This window comes from Trachemys scripta, chromosome 9, assembly GCF_013100865.1.
Source record: "Trachemys scripta elegans isolate TJP31775 chromosome 9, CAS_Tse_1.0, whole genome shotgun sequence".
Taxonomy (NCBI): domain Eukaryota; kingdom Metazoa; phylum Chordata; order Testudines; family Emydidae; genus Trachemys; species Trachemys scripta.
In genome coordinates, this window is record NC_048306.1 from 94319392 (window position 1) to 94334704 (window position 15313).

The 15313-nt window shown below is 41.1% G+C and overlaps 1 protein-coding gene across 6 annotated transcripts in view; it reads left to right on the forward strand.

Moving 5' to 3' along the window:
* The window catches only part of SOX2 (SRY-box transcription factor 2), a 151322-nt gene that overhangs the window by 38575 nt on the left and 97434 nt on the right, over positions 1–15313 (forward strand). For 5 of the 6 annotated variants that reach the window (XR_004647093.1, XR_004647094.1, XR_004647092.1 and 2 more), the window contains exon 1: positions 1195–1402. The exons of the other annotated variant lie outside the window; for it this stretch is intronic. The gene's annotated coding sequence lies outside the window, so the exon portion shown is untranslated. Of the gene's footprint in view, positions 1–1194; positions 1403–15313 lie in introns of those variants that run through there. 6 annotated transcript variants of the gene reach the window in all.

Sequence of the window (15313 nt, forward strand, 5' to 3'; positions counted from 1 at the left end):
CCAAATCTGCAGTACAGGAAGAGAGGCAAAAAAGAAACTTTTTGTGTTGATGTTTTACTAAGTGAGCTAAGGAGAATTTTAGAATCATGTAATTTACTCTGGCGGCATTTACTGTACATAGCTATAGTGATGGTAATTTCTTTCATTGTTGAAGTGAAAAGATAACCATCAATCAGTTGTCAATTGGTCAATTGCAGAAGTGATGAAAAGAAACTGGTAGGAACAATGACTTCTGTGGCTACCTAGACTATTTGGGGTTTTAAGGAAAATATGGGAACTGGAGTGTGTAAAAATGGAATGAGCCTGGCAGGTTAATAACATTAAAAGATTTAACAGAGAAGTAAATATAACACAGATAATCAATTTAATTATAATTATTGTGGTGAGTTAAAGCATTGCAGGAACAGGTTAAAACGCAGTCAGTAATGAAGCATCTTGAAACCATGAATGTTGAAAACTAGGCTAGACTGTTAAACTGACTTTTGAGTTGGAATAATTCTTTGTTCAGTGTCAGGATCCAGTCTGATCATTTATTTCCGATGTTACTATACATGCAGTAATAATCCCAGTCACAAGTAATGTTTTTTATAAAAGGGAATATAGCTAGTCTTGTAATGCTCTAAGATATTCATGAAATACATTACAACTTTTAAATTGCAAAAGCTGTATAAGAAATAATATCAGGCCTAGTTCAGGGATCAGCTCTACTTTTAAATAAATAGTTAGGAAGTTATTAAAACTAGTTCCAGGGTGCTGGTATCCAAATGCTGCGTGTTTCGCAGTTATTAAAATTGTCTGAAAGTCATCTATTCCTTTTTATTTCATTTTATTAGGGATTAGGCAAAAGGTTTCCTTTTAATTCATTCTGTTTTTTGTCAAAGTTGCAATAATATTCATTTTGGATGGTTTATGCTGTGGTGGAGATGTTTGTGTTTGTTTGTTTTGTTTTTGCTGTGGTAGGTAATAAAAAGGATTACAGGCCCTCCAGAAGGATGAGATATCATCAGTTTGTAATCCAGCCCATGGTTTCCTAGATACCGTATTGTCTATTCTGTTCCGCTATGTGAAAAATGTTGAATATCAACAATGGGTTTCAGTGCTGTATTGTTGAGTTTTGTATGAACTAATCTAGCTTCACTTAAAAAAAAAAAAAAACACTACAGCTTTGGACAAAAGTCTATAGCCAGTGCATTCGTAACTCCCCATGCACAAGAGCTGACTGTGGCTCTGGGAAGACATTTTACTCATTTGGTTTCTTCTTTCTTATAGTCTTCTTGTCCTGCTCTCAGGTGTTTACCACCTATTAGAATTTCACCTGTATGGGTACTGTGTTTGAGAATGTCCCAGGACTTGTCAGCTGGTATAGGCCTCATAAAAGACAGCTCTGTTCAGGGTTTGAAAGGTAAGATTCTGCCTAACTCCTCTGCTGTCTGTGATTATAAGATGCTAACTTTATTGGCCTAGCTCTGAAACTTTGCAGTGTATCACTCATTTGTAACGTTTGTAGAGGGCAAGCTAGGGTAGCAAGTTTGAGTTTACCAGGAAAATTAATCATTCTTGGAGTGAGGGGTGCAGAGGTTAGGGGAGATAGATTTGAATGAAATGTACCTTTCCTTGTACAGTAATTGACTTGTAACTAAAAACTGAAGTGGATGCTATGTGACTTGCACAATGAAGTACTGCTGGCACAGGTGTTCTGCACATTTGTATGTTCCAAAAACTAGTGTAAGAGTATGGGGAAAATGTTTGTATGACCTGAGGGCATATTTCCGGTACATTTATAGCTCAGATGATCATATATGATTCTGAACTGCCTTGCCATAATGGCTTGTTTTCCATTTTCGATTTTGGTGCTGTGCTTTAAATATTTTGATGGATATTCTGCTGGGGGTGCTGTTTGCCTGAAATAAAGTTGGCAGGCAACAATTGGGAGTAAATAAGATACATGGTCTGAAAGATACTGTCCTTAGTCCAGTTCTTGAAGAAACCCTCATTTATTTGTCTCTAGTATTGTGTTCTCCCTATATTTTATTAAATCGGCTTAACAATTAGAAACAAATTGTACAATTAAGTATGTACATTAACTGCTGTGAATTACACTAGATGCACAATAGTGAAATATGTACATACTGAATGTATGTGGATGTTACATGTTTAAAATATTTTGTGTGTACTTTATATTACTAGATTCCTAGCTTTTTCATTAAAAGTTATATTGCACTTTGGTTATTTTCAGTGCTTAGGTTTGTAAATTGCTTTAATTGCATGGTAAAGTTATGGTTTATAAGCATCAACTTGATTATGACTAAGACAAGTGTGTTCTGTTGTAGAATGAGTGCGTTTTTATAATTTCACAACTCTTAAATTATAACTTTCCCCCTTTTTATTATTAAAAAAATGATATCTGCAACTATAGCCCAATCTCCAAAAACTCCTGACCCTTTCAGGCATTTCCTTTTCTTGTGAAAGATTTTTACAGAGGGTATATTAATTTACAAGATCCTATCCATGCCCTGCTACAGTTTGAATGTTTTTTCCATCCCTTTTTAACCTAGGAATTAGAAGAAAGTGCAGACGATGCTTGCTTAACCCTGCATTTAGTGCCAAGCAATGATGTGCTCCCTATGAAACCATTTCTGACCCTCTGCTTGCAGTGGTGAGCCTGAATTTTTCCCCTTCCTTGCCCATCATTGTCAGTCAATTATAGGATGGAACTGAACCAGAAAATCTGGTACAGTCTGGCAATTAGTACAAAGAGTTTCCAGTCTAGTGTGAAGACAGAGATCCAAGAGCCCCAGCAGCTAGAGAAATAGTTTTGATTGGCCATGGACATTGCCTTTTAGTGCTGCTTGGTTACTTCCTAAAGATACTGGCTCCTACCCTACAGGTCTTCCCCTTAAAGTACTGCATTATGGGCCTACTTTTTATAAGTCTTTTTTTGTTTTGTTTTTTTTCTTCTTTTTTTAGCTCCAGCTTCTCCCATTTTCAGACTGTCATTTTAACCCATCAAACAGACACATTTTGACTTGTACAACAAAGAACCAAGTTATCAACATTCACAGAAACTGACATTTTTAATTCAGGCTTCATTATGTCTTTGATTTATGACAGTGAGCTACAAAGACATTTAAAAAAATTTATTATTTTTTTCTTTTAAATCCAGCATTGGGATGTTTATCTTTCTTTTAGTGCTCATATTTCCCTTTCTACCTTTATTCTTTAGTAATATATAATTAGCATTATCAAAACCATCAGCTATTATCCAATGTGACTTTTGACCTTTGTTTTTACCTGTCTAGCATTTTTCAAAATAAATTACAAGAAGAATTTTAACAAGATATTTTAAAGTTCTACAATGAAGTATGATTAATTAAGCTCACTAGTACTTGTATGGATAAAAACCTTCACTGTGGACCAGTTTTATAGAGATTTAATGAAAGATTAAATAACAGTACATTGTTTTTAATGTTTGATGCTGTAAAACAAAAATGACAAGAATTAAAATTTAAATGGAAAATTGAAAATTAATACTTCTGTAATCTATATAATATCTATTTTACAAGAGAAATCTTCATATGCAGTTATAGCATTTTCAAGGGTTGTCATTGAGTTTGTAAAAACGAGTTCCTATAAAGCATAAGAGAGAACATCCAGTATAACTAAATATAGGTTGAAGTCCGTGAGTAGTGCTGTGCTTATAAATTACTGGAAAATAAAGTTTTCAAATGATTATATATGAGAAGGTTGGTAACTTGACTGCATGTATGAAAAGTAAACAAGTATTTACACCATTCTTAAAAGCAAAATTCAATCTGAAAATAATTTTAATTCTAAACTAGATAGCTGTACAGGCAGTGGCCAGAGTAAAAGGGACATTGGGCATTTTTTGCGAGAGTTATTGTCCTTATACGAGTCAACAGTTTCTTTTTTGTGCTTGGATAGTTATGTATTTGGGATACTGATTTTTGTTCTAATCCAATAATTTTGTGAAGTTGTTAAAAAGTCAAATGTGCAATCTGATGTTTATATGCATCAATATATAATCTATACATAAATATTTTACATTGTCTTTTTTCTTTTCTCTTTCTCTGTCTCTCTTGCCTTCTGTGTAGCAGTTATGTAAGAATTCTTGAAGGATGCTTCAGACACATAACAGCAGAATATTCCATTCAGGAGTTAGATACTGCTTTTGCTATAGCAGTGGAAAGAAGTCTAGTAGTAGGGGACTGTATGTGTGACGATAGCATTAACATGTTGCCCACTTCAATCTGGTACTACTTGTTTCTGTATTTATCAGACATTCCTCCCTGCTGACTGATGGCTGTCATTCATTATCCTACTTCTGTTATGGCAAATAAGACCTGTCAGCACTGCTGTTGATGTCCATATAATAGGCCATTTTTACTGAAAGTCTATATAGAGCAACAAATGAGTAGGTTCTTTTTGCGATCTTAGGGTATTCAGTATGCATATAGCATATGCAGAACTAAAGACATTCTGTACATTGTTCCTGGGGATTGGTAGCACCGTGTGGATTAAACTCAAAGCTGGTTATTTAGAAACACCGACATTGGCAATAGATGGGCTGTTGGTGCTTATGGCAGGATTTCTACGTAGATCATTATTCATTGTATTATTAATAGCTACCATTTTGCTGATTGTTTGTTTTGCATAGCAACAACAAAATGGTGGCCTAGACTCAAGCTGAGAGAAAAAGGGAAATGATGGTGCATTGCACCTTGTTAAAATAAATGATTTAATTTTATGTAAGGATCAGGCACAAAGGGAAGTGGAAGTTCAAAGTTTAACACTCAGGCTATGGTGGCACCTGTCAAATACAAATTCCAAATACACTCCTGGTGATTGTTGTGTTTATTTTTACTTCGTAGTAATTTTGTTTGTCTTTCAATATTTAAGCATATTTGGTGTGGAACCAAGAATGCCCCATTTTAATTTGTTAGTCACTCAGCTATGTTATCATTTTCCACTCTCCCTCCAAGAGCATCTCCCCACCCCCAATATAAGATTTTACTTTTAATTAAAAAATAATACTCTCAAGGCACTCTTCAGAGGTGGATAAATATTATTATCCCCATTTCTCACTTGGGAAAATTGAGGCACAGAGGTTAAGGGACTTGTCCAATGTTTCATTTCAGTTTGGTGGCAGGGTTGGAATAGAATTTCAGGCCTCCTGACTGTCCTAGGCTTCTTAAATTACCTCACCATGACTTTAAGCTACCCAATGCATAATTGTTTGCTATATCTCAAGGCTATTTTTTAAACTGTATTGGAACCACCACTAAGACCTACCTCCAGTGGATGACCCTCAGTTATAAGTGACCATTTTAAACTATCTCAATCTCTTTTCACTTGCGGGATCCAATCTTATTGCCATTGCAACCAATGCCAAAACTCCCATGGAGTTCAAGGGAGCAAGATCAGGCCCTGGTTCCTCACTCCTTCAGTCCAACTGGCTAATTTAGCTGTCATTCTGTTGAAGAAGTTTAGTGTGACATATTGGCCACATTATCATTTCAAGAAGACTGGGACATGGAGCAGGCAGACAGTCAAGGAGAGACCAGATGGGGAGATCTGTGTGCCACAAATTAGCACATGGAAACAGTAGAACCAGAGACATCCTCCCCTATTTCTGGTTTCTCAATTACTGTGATGTTTCTATCAGTTTCTTCTGCCTCCTGGATTAGGTCATGTCCTCTGGTCCTCTTTCTGCCTATGCTGTGCAGAGGAAATCGAGGAGGCCAAGAGAGACATCTCAGCTACTATCCCTCTGTTTTTTTCCATGCGAAACCTTAGAGTCAAAGAGAGGGAAAAAAATAGAGCTTCACAGCACATCATGGGTAGCAGATTGGCCCTGAAAAGAGAGCTGGGCCTGGAGAGACCAAGACATGGGGAAGAGAGAGAAGGAAAGATCTTCCTCTATGTACCTGGACACCTGCAAACAATGTCCCAAATCATATAAAGAGCAGAGAAATACCTTAGTCTCTGAACTCAGTCCCCTAGGTTTCCCCAATCTAGCTGCACCAATTGAGAGAGTTTTACTTGTTTCTTTAAAGTGGGAGGATCTACATCCGCCAGGGATAGTGACTTCCATCCACAGACTGACTTTTGCTTGTCCCTTAAGCAAATCTTAAGAGATTTCCAATTTTATATATTGTTCTGTCTTCTTCAGGAATCTGGCAAGTTATCAAAGTACCACATCTAATATTAGCAATTAAAAAGCCCCACCTCTGCTCTCATATCAATTTAAATATTAGGTTCTAATAACCCCTCATTCGACTGTTATGTATATTTTCTGAATTTCTTTCTTAATCTTGCCGATTATCAAGGTATTTGTGGTGGCTTTTTACTTTACCTCTTGTTCTATTTGATTCATTCACTGATTCCACAACTCTGCCTGTGATATCACAGTCACTTCCAAGGTAATTTTGGTGCGAACAAACACCGAATTGTGACCGCACTGAAGAAATGAGGGAAGAGAAGGAGAATGAGGGAAGCAAGTAGTTAAAGCAAGAGAATGGGAATCAAGGCTTCCAGTCTTGGCTCTGCTACTGATTTGTTGTGATACTAAGAACAAATCTGTGTACATAGTTGGGTTTCAAAATTAACCCAATTAATATTAGTATAAACTCTGAGCTTTTTGAATGGCTGAAGAACAAATTATCATCATCATCAGAAAGAAGGAAGCTTTTATTTGTTATATGATTTGAACAGTATCTGTCTTGTCCTTTAATTTCTGAGGAAATAGAAACTGGTTCTGAAGTGCTTAGTGAGTGTCTCTCCTACTAATTTGTCACTCTCTTTGGGTATGTCTACACTGCAGTTAAACATCCGTGACTGGTCCATGTCAGCTGACTCACGCTCATGAGGTTTGGGCTGTGATGCTGCTTAATTGCAGTGTAGAGGTTTGGGCTTGGGCTGGAGCCCAGGCTCTGGGAATCTCTCCCCTCATGAGGGAGGGTAGATTAATTATTTAATCCGTATATATATTCCAGTTCGATGTACATGACACCTAGAGACAAGGTGGTCTAAAGGTTTGGGAGATGGGTTCTGTTAAGAGACACTAGCCAGAGATCACAGAGGATTTCCAGTCTCTAGAAGGATGAGAGGTGAAGCCTATTGTCTAGGGCAAATCTCACCAGATTTTCTGCTACTGGAAACGTTCTCCTAGACCCACAGATATGCTCCCTTTCTCAATCCACCTGTCAGTTGCTGTTTCTCACCTCAGGAACAGGCAACTGAGCAGTCTGTGGGAGAGCTTTTCAAAGGAACAAAGGGGAGTTAGGGCCCCAACTGCCGCTTGACTTTCAGTCAAAGCTCAAATCAAAGGACAGTGAAATGAAACCTAATAGGAGTTGAGCACCTCGCTCCCCTTTGTGTCTTTGGAAATCTCCAAAGAGTGAGATGAGGAAGCCCATTGGGTGTTAGTGGGAAGTGACAACCAACAAGGAGGAAAAAGGTTGGGTTAAAGCGTTTTATAGACAGGGGTGAAAGTAACTTAAAGGACTTACTGGTACGCCGGAGTCCTGGGTGGGGCGTGGCCTCAGCTGGAAGAGGCGTGGCCTTTCAAGATTTAAAGGCCCTGGGGCTCCGGCTGGGGCTGGGAGCCCCAGGGCCTTTAAATCACCCTGGAGCTACCAGCTGCAGAGGCGGCTGGGAGCCCCAGGCTCAGGGGCGAATTAAAGAGCCTAGGGCTCCGGCCACTACGGAGCTCTGGGTCCTTTAAATCACCACAGTAGCCCTGCTGCCGCTACCCCGGGGCGGCAGGGCTCAGGCAAGGATTTAAAGGGCCTGGTACTCCAGCCGCTGCGGGGAGCCCTGGACCCTTTAAATCCCTGCCAGAGCCCGGCTGCTGGGTCCCCGGGGCTCCGGCAGCCAGGCTCAGGCAGGGATTTAAAAGGCCCAGTGCTCCTGCCACTGCAGGGAGTCCTGGGCCCTTTAAATCGCCTCTGGAGCCCTGCCGCCACTGGGGTTGCATCGGCAGGGCTCCGGCAGTGATTTAAAGGGCCCGGTACTCCTGCCACTGCAGGGGAGCCCTGGGCCCTTTAAAGCGCCACCAGAGCTCTGGCAGGAGCTCGGGTGGCGCTTTAAAGGGCCTGGGGCTCCCCGCAGCGGCCGGAGCCCTGCCGACGCTGCCCCAGGGTAGCGGTGGCAGGGCTCCGGCGGTGATTTAAAGGGCCTGGGGCTCCCTGCAGTTATGATATTTTGTGGGGGGACTAAAGTTCTAGAGCTAACAAATCAACCATTTCCATTTCCTCACTTAGTAGCACACTCAACATTTCTCTTGTCTGCTGCAGACTCCTTTGTTAGCAGCAATGCACCAAGTAAAATAATCACCATTTGTTTTTGCCCCTCTAATTATCCATTCAACTTGCTGTTATGAATTTCTGCTCTTCCTGGTTGTTTGTATTGTTTCATTTTTCAGTATATTCTCCCTATTGTATACTGTTCTTTCCTATCAGCCAGCCCATTCAGAAGAAATCCTCCCATACTAGTCTCTGAAGTTTGGAGAGAGTTAAAGAAGTCAATTGAGCCTTGTTGACTTGTGTTATGTTGTTTCTGACTGGGGGAAAGCAAAAACAGCCCTCTTGGAATTATTTAGGGGAAATATAGTTACTTAATAACTGATATGTTCCTTTTCACACCTAGACCTGTGCAAAGCTTTGTTAAGAAACTAAGAACTACAGGAAGTACAGCTGGTCCCAGTATCTTTTTCATTTGGCTGATTATGAAAATAAGGCTAGCTAAGAGATTCAGATCCGGTTCTTGATTCTTCCTGTTCAACTTTCATGTGCAGAGTTCAGATTAGGAGTTTTGATTTGGGACCATCTTGGGGTGAACATCCGTAAAACTTTTCCTTTGACTAGGTTCTATAGAGATACCCATTTCTGAGTGTACAACACTCAAACCAGGCACCTCGGGGAAGCAGTGACCACTGAGATCACACACATGCCCCATAGCAGAATTGAAGGCTGGGTGTGAGGTTATGAAAAGAGCATCAGCCCTAACCCCATCTTTGAGCTGTTGCAGGTACTCTGTTACTTCTTTTATGCCTGTGTTGTCCACGTTAGCTTTAGTTTTCTTGTACTGGAGGGCTGGTTGAAATTTTCCAGATGAAAATGTTTTTAATTCAAAATTACCTTTTTTAAAAAAAAACAAAGTTATTCACAGAAAATTGTTGACATTTCAGAAATCTTTTCTTTTTAGTGGAAAAAATCCTACTTTTTTTTAAAAAAATAACCACCTAAAACATTTATAGAAAACATTATCAAAAGTCAATTGAAATTTTTGATATACCAAAACCCCAGTTTTCAGTAACTAATGAGAAAGGTCAATTGCCATTTCAATAACGTTTGGATAATATATTTTATAAAAATAAATAATTGTTTAAAAAGACTGAAATATTTTGCAAAAATGAAGAAATGCTTCAATTTCAGACACTTTAAAATGAAACTCCTTTTAAATTTCAGTTTTATTTATTTACTTATTTGCTAAAATAGATTTTCATTTTTTAACTGGCTTTAGTTTTGTTTTATGATTCTGGTTAGTGTGGTGGTAATAGTTTGGTTTTGGTTAGATCCATACTGTTGGATGGTTCTGCAGGTAGGTTCCCATGGCCACTGGACTTTTATCAGTTACCCACATTCAGGGTTTATTGTTGGGCATGTGTCACTCCAATAGTATTGCTGAATCTGGCAAGAAAACTGGATTCAGATGATGCCTTTCTTCCAATGGCCTGGTGTTTGTCACTGACCCCTGTACCTGCTGCTGGGAAGAGGTCACTGAGGCCTGATCTACACTGTGTGTGGGGGGGGGGGGATCGATCTAAGATACGCAATTTCAGCTATGAGAATAGCGTAGCTGAAGTCGACGTACCTTAGATTGACTTAGATTGACTTACTTTGCGTCCTCGCAGCGCAGGATCGACGGCCGCCACTCCCCCGTCAACTCCGCTTCCGCCTCTCGCCCTGGTGGAGTTCCGGAGTCGACTGGGAGCACGTTCAGGGATTAATGTATCGCGTCTAAACGAGACGCGATACATCGATCCCTGATAGATCGATCATTACCCGCCAATCCGCGGGTAGTGTAGACATACCCTTACTAACAAGATGCACTGTTTGTGCTCACTTCACTGCTCATGTGAGGAAAAACTGAGAGCCTTAGCTCTGTGTCCTCCAAATGGAGGAGATTTTGAAGGCCTCACTGTTTGATGCATGGTGTCCATTTGAGACAATACTTGGGGCTTTGCAACTGTCCAGCATGATGGCTAGAATCAAAAGAAGTTTGGGTCTGAATGTGTTTAAAAACCCAGGCATAAGGACTCAGATCTACCTATCCCCTCTTTGGTAAAGGGGAGGCAGGATAAAATGGAGGAGATACTGTGGTCCTCCTGATTCCCTCTTGGGATCCACAAAAAAAGCTTGGAGGCTCGAGTTCAAAAGAAAAGATTCTGCATGTGAGCAGTGCCTCCGTGCTGCCCCCCTTGGGCTTGATGGCATTCATTGTCAGGGTCTGCCTCCTGAGCATACCCACTCTCTTCTTAGCCAAACGAGGAATAGATTAGGCATTGGAGGAGTAGATCAGGTACTGGAATCCATTTCTGTCTCTCTTCCGCTACTACACCTCTGCCCCGATATAACACGACCCAATATAACACGAATTCGGATATAACGCGGTAAAGCAGTGCTCCGGGGGGGCGGGGCTGCGCGCTCCGGTGGATCAAAGCAAGTTCAATATAACACGGTTTCACCTATAACGCGGTAAGATTTTTTGGCTCCCGAGGATAGCGTTATATCGGGGTGGAGGTGAACTGCTTCTGCCTTCTAATCTCTTTATCTCTGTCAAGTCTGTCAGCTTTGTACCTCTCCTTATGTTCACATTGGGCAGGGCTGGCTCTAGGCACCAATGTTCCAAGCATGTGCTTGGGGCGGCACTTCTCAAGGGGTAGCACTTTTTTTTTTTTTTTTTTGCTTCGGCGGCAGCACTCCAGCTTTTTTTTTTTTTTTTTTCTGCTTGGGGCGGCAAAAAACCTGGAGCCAGTCCTGACATTGGGGAGTAGGGCATAGCTGACGACAGGGAGTGAGGGATCAGGATTAAATACCCCAAAACACAGCTTTCTAACCCTCTGTGAAGGTATTGAACAATTCTTCAGTCCCTGGTCTCCCCTCCCCTTCCCCATTAAATTTATTCCCAAACTGGAAATCCAGGATATACCTTTACTGAGGGGGAAAGTACATCCTGCAAGCATTCCTGAGTACCCTTTAAAGAAAGCTTTAGTTTGACTGTTTTCTGACTGAGTGTTAGTATTGTGTGTTATGTTCAGGAGAGGAAAGGATCAAGCAGTGATGCTTACACTGTAAGAAACTAGGCACATAAAAAGGACAGCAAGCACACCACACAATTTGTTATGAAAGATCTGCTTCTTAAAGTAAATAGATTAAGTTCCTCCCTGGTTTAATGCCATAGACTAGATAGGAATTTGTCCCAAAAATGTGCTAAAACTAGTAGTTCTGTTCATGTCAGTCATCTGAGGTTGCTCAGCATAATGTGGCAGATAGATCCCTCATAAACTGGGTTTGCAAAAAAATAATTTATGGAAGATTGACAGGTATTAGCTTGTGTATTGAGAGGAAAAGGGAGCATGAAAGCATGTATGGCGGAGGGGATGATCCACCCCTTGAAATCTGATACGAGTTTGAATGTAGCACATTGTACATATTTCCCACGGAACTGAAATTTTTGAAAAAAGGTCCTTGACCATGCTGGCTTCTTATTGGGCTTTTCCTGTGTAACTAGAAGATCTTAGGTTAGATCCTCTGTTGTGGTCTGGCCACTTTGTGAGATAATCTGTACATAGAGACATCTTACCCAGCCTAGGGAGGATCAGCCCAGCCTCAGAGTGATCTTCCAGTGCTGTAGAGCCAAACTGGCTTGTAAGCATGTAACTCACCAACCAGAACACCCCCTGCTGGCTGGGCTGGGAGTGGCGGCTCTCCTCCTTCGGTGCCCTCTGTCGACAGCTGCTTTGGCCCTGTAGTGGTCTGCCTCTTCCTGAGAGTCGGCCCTCTGGCCAGATCACTTTTAATCCTACCTCTGCTGGGGAAACCCAAGTTCAACATGCCACTAATCTGGCAATGTCACCCCAGAGATTCAATCCAACTTCAAGCTTTGGGGCCTGCCAGCCCTTGGATCTGGAGTCTTCATGCCCTCTTTTCCGTGGGCTAGTAGGGAAAACCAGTCCCACCCTGGGTTCCAGCCTCAGTATTTTGGGTTCCAGGCCAGGGACCCTGTATAAAACAGATAGGTTGTGTTCATTCAGACCCTCTGCTGTATCACTGGGATACTTCTTACTGTGGCCTGCAGCTAGGTCTTTCTCGCACTCTCTTCACTGGCTGACTCTTCTGCAGGAGCCAAAAGAAACACAACGGCCCTATGCCAGACTTACCTGCCCTAAGAAGGCTCTGACACTTAGGAATGTCTAGTTAGGCTCTAGCCCCAGCTGATCCTTCCTTCCAGGCAGCTTCTGGATAGTCTCTAATTAAGCTCGGGCCCCAGCCACACCTTCCTTCCCAGAGCTAGCTCAAGACGTCTACTCCTTCTCCCAGTCAGCCACCACTGAGCTGGGCTTTTCTTCTTTGTCTCCTCCCTCCAGGCTTGACAACTACTGCAGGTGTAGTGAGATGTGGCTGATTGCATCCACAGGCTCTCCTTAACTCCTTCAGGCCCCACATGGGGTTGGTACATCCCCTCACAGGGCACTTATGCCATATGCTCTCCCAGCTGCTGTCCTAGAAAAGAAAAGGATGTGTTCGGGTCATCTCTATGCTATGTCAATCCTGTGTTTTCAACCCCTCTTGTGATGGTCATCACATGGCATAGGTTAGAATAGCTTTAACACTACACAAGAGAGTGGTGTACTGCACTGCACAGCACCAGGATCAGTGAAGAGCTTTAAAGTTACTCCCCGATCACTTCCCTTACCTGTATTCTCTGCAAATCTCGCTCAATGTTTTGGCCTTAAGCTTTAGGGGGCATTTATATTCATGGTACTGTTTGTCACAGTCCTTAACATGAAAGCTTTGTCTGGTCTCTACCCTGAAAACTCCTTGATGTTGGGTGCAGCTGTTGAAGTGGGAATCCTGTACCAGCCCCCATTCAGCTCTTTTCCCTTGACCAGAAACTGGTTCCTGCTTTATCATCTCCTGCTCCACTTCATTGCTGTGACCCTAGGGGCACCTTTTAAGCCAAACTGGCTCCTGCTGCCTGACTGTTCCAGCTCCCACTTGCTTCGCTAGTACACAGGGAAGTCCTGAACAAACAGCTGTTCATACAGACCCTTGCTCCATCTTTACCTCCTTGCTCTGTGCCTGAGACTTGTCTGCAGCTGGTTCCTATTCCCTCTCTCCTCTGACTCAACGTCCTGGTTGGGAAATGTATTATATTTCCCATAAAATAAATTCAACAAAACATGAAATGGTTTTGGTTTTGGGCCCCTTCCCCACATATGTTTTGTTTTGTGTGTTGTGTGTTTTGTTTTGTTTTGTTTGTTTGTAGGTTTTCATTGCGGAATTGAACCCCCAAAAGCAATTTATTTAGTTTTCAGAAACCATTTACAACATGCTCCCATCAAAAAATAAAGAAAATTTCCTTTTTGTTAAAGCATTTTTCATTCATTTTTTAAATTAATTGAATCTGTATTGGAATTTTTAAAGCAGAAGTCCCTACTGCAATAGTGCTAGCTCTTGCTTCAATGGTTCTCATGGGAAAGTGGGTTAGATAGCCACTGAGGCTAGGTAGAGATTTATGCTGGCAGCAGGGAATACAGCTGGCATTGATCTAACATGAATATGGACCAAAAGTTTCAAACTTGGGTGCTTACATAGCTCCTTAGATTCTTAAGTGTGAAAATTTTGGCCAGAGTACCAGATCCTCAAATGCATTTAGGTGCCTATGTCCTCTTGACATAACTAACTCCCTTTAAGAATCTGGGACAGAGTGCCTTTCTAGACTTTATCATTTGTAAAGATCTACCACTAGGAGAAGGAAGGTGGTATCTTTTTTGCCAGGTGCATTATGGTAAGTCAGGGTGTATAATTAAGGAAATGTAATTGCGAGAATGGAAAATGTGACTGCCAGTCCATGAAGATGATGATTGGGGACTCTCTATAGGTGTCTATAAGTAGAATGAAACTGCTTCTCTTTTTGACCATAACTATGTTTTTGACTGACTTCATTTTGGGGGAGCTCCAACATTGGATCCTCCTATAGTTATATTTATTTTCGAGTGTATGGGCACATCACCTTGGACAAAGTTTCCTAAATCTCTTAGGATTCTAAATAAAGTTACATGACAGCTGTGTGGATCTGCTGGCCAAAGCATCCCTGTAAGGAGAGTACTGAGGAAGCAGTTAGTGACTGCATAGGTGTCTTGCACCTTGTCGATGGGTTAGTGGGGAGGGGAGGGTTGTCTGCACAAGGCCCTTTTACTCAGTTTTGCCAAGAGATCCAAGATTTTGCCCCAGGGTCAAACCCTGGAAGATATCACCTCTCAACTTCACCAGTTACCTCCTGATCAAGAAGTTAGACCATTCACCCCTTCTAAAACAGCATCCATGTGCTGCTCTCAGTTCACACGCCATTCCTCAACAATAGTTCTTGTCAACAGCATTATAAATTATTAACATATTGTGGGTAGCTTATAACACATTCAGTTTTATTTTCTTCCTGAGCATATTAGAAGAAAACAACTCATGACTAGAACCATCGAGACTTCCTGTAGTTAAAGGCATGGCAAACTTCTTCAACTGCATTTTGTAGCATTCACCAAACCATTTTGAGTTTACTACCTTTTTGCCTGTAGATTAAATCTGTGTATTTTTCATGGGAAATTCAACTTCACCAAAAAAAATTTTTAACTACAGAGAAAACTTTGTTTTTTTTATTAAAGAAAGAAGAACACTCCAGAAGTTAGACTGGCACAAGTGAGTTGGCTATGTATAACATAGATTGCATTTTTTTTTCCCAGAAATATTTTTCTGCTCCTTTTTTCAGTTTCTTTGTGACTCTGTCCTATCCCAGCACATTCCCACCTCTTATATTTTGCATTTTTCTGACTTCCCCTCTGCTCTGTCTTTCATGCCATGATATATGATCTTTCCTAGGAGGAACATGAGGGTAAGAAGGTGAGGTCTGAGTTCAGGTCAAATTTGTGAACTATGAAATCAGAATATTTTACCATCGTTTAAAGAAGTTTGTCTGTACCTAGTAAGTATATACTTCTTATGCTACTTACAGC